Source organism: Pteropus vampyrus, unplaced genomic scaffold (genome assembly GCF_000151845.1).
Source record: "Pteropus vampyrus isolate Shadow unplaced genomic scaffold, Pvam_2.0 Scaffold1000002729, whole genome shotgun sequence".
Classification (NCBI taxonomy): Eukaryota; Metazoa; Chordata; class Mammalia; order Chiroptera; family Pteropodidae; genus Pteropus; species Pteropus vampyrus.
Genome location: NW_011917131.1, coordinates 1 through 1,664, shown reverse-complemented (window position 1 = coordinate 1,664; position 1,664 = coordinate 1). Strand labels below are relative to the sequence as shown.

General features: G+C 29.7%; 1 pseudogene; it reads left to right on the top strand.

Annotated features, from left to right (window-relative positions):
- The first annotated feature begins 1,351 nt into the window (after positions 1-1,351).
- Positions 1,352-1,470, top strand: LOC111735519 (annotated as a pseudogene).
- The last annotated feature ends 194 nt before the right edge of the window (positions 1,471-1,664 follow it).

Genomic DNA, 1,664 nt, shown 5'->3' with positions numbered 1-1,664 from the left:
ATATCTGTAACAAATGTTAGACTTTATAGCAAAAAAAGTATTGCTAGAGATAAATAAAAACATTTAATAGTGTTAATTCACAGAAAATAGTCTGAAATTTAAATTCACCAAATGATATAGCTTTAAGATATATAAAACAAAAGATGCCAGAGATGAAAGGAAATAGACATATAACTACTTAGAGACTTTTCTCATTAGCTGATAGAATAAGCAGATTAAAAAAATAAATCTATATAAATTTATAAAATATTAATAACACAATTAACTGATCTAACTTAATTGACATGTGTAGAAGAGCATACCCAACAGAATATACATTTTTCCTAAAACCTTTACCAACATGTCATTTGCTGAGCCATTTAATAAATTTCAAAGAACTAAAATAATACAGAATATAATTTTATATAGTTGAAGAACAAACTAGAAATCAAAATCAGGAAGATAAATTAAATAGCCTGACTTAGAAATTAAGCAACACTCCTAAATTACCTGTGGGTCAAAGAAAAAAATCACAGTAGAAGTTCGAAAATACTTTTAATTGAATGACATTTTAAAAAGGACATTGTCAAAACTTGTGGGACACAACTTAAAGCCGTGGTTAGTGAGAAATTTTAAACTTTCCAGGCATATGTTAGAAAAGAAGCAGGGTTTTAAATCAATGATGTAAAATTCTTTTTGGAAAAGCTTTTAAAAAGAACAGCAATAAAACCTAGAGATTGTAAAAAAAAAAAGAAAAAAAATTATCAAACTAAGAGTAGAAATCAATAAAACACAAACAGACATACAATAGGGAGAAAAAAAAAAACAAACTACCAACCAGAGATTAGTTCTTTGAAAAGGTAAATAAACTGGTATATTCTTAGGAAGATAAAAGAAAAAAACACAAATAACCAATATAAAGAATGAAAAAGGGAATTACAGATATTACAGGTATGGAGAAAAAAATTAAAACGGTATTATTGAACAATTTTATGCTAATTCATTTGAAAATGTTGATAAAATGAACACATTCCTTGAAAAACACATCTTACCAAAACTAACATAAAAAACAGAAAATCTGAATAGACCAATTACTATGAAAAAGATTTTAAAACCTTCCCACATATCCCCTTCCTCTCCCCAATCTAACCTCCACCCTCTCCCTGCCCCCTCCTAAAAAAACAACTATAAGCCCAGATGGTTTCACTAGTGAAATTCTAATAAACTTTTTAAATAGAATGAATACTAATTTTATATAAACCCTTCCAGAGAACAGACTTGGACTGCATAACCTTGATACCAAAACCCAAAAGACATTATAAGAAGAAAAAATTACGGGTAAACATGTCTTGTTAACAAAGAAAAAAGTTGGGTCTATGGCCATGCCACCCTGAACAAGCCCGATACCATTTGATCTCAGAAGCTAAGCAGGGTCGGGCCTGGTTAGTACTTGGATGGGAGACCACCTAGAAAGACCAGGTGCTGTAGGCATAAAAAAGTAAAAAATAAAGGATTATAAACTGATAAGGTCCTTGCAATCTGTGAGGTCAACCAAAAGTTGCCTCGCCTAAAAAAAAAAAAAAAAATAGAAAAAAGTCCCAAATAAAACAATGGCGAATTTAATCCAGCAATATATTAAAAAGTTAATACAAACTCCAGGGAGAAAGTATCTGATTGTCAAATTG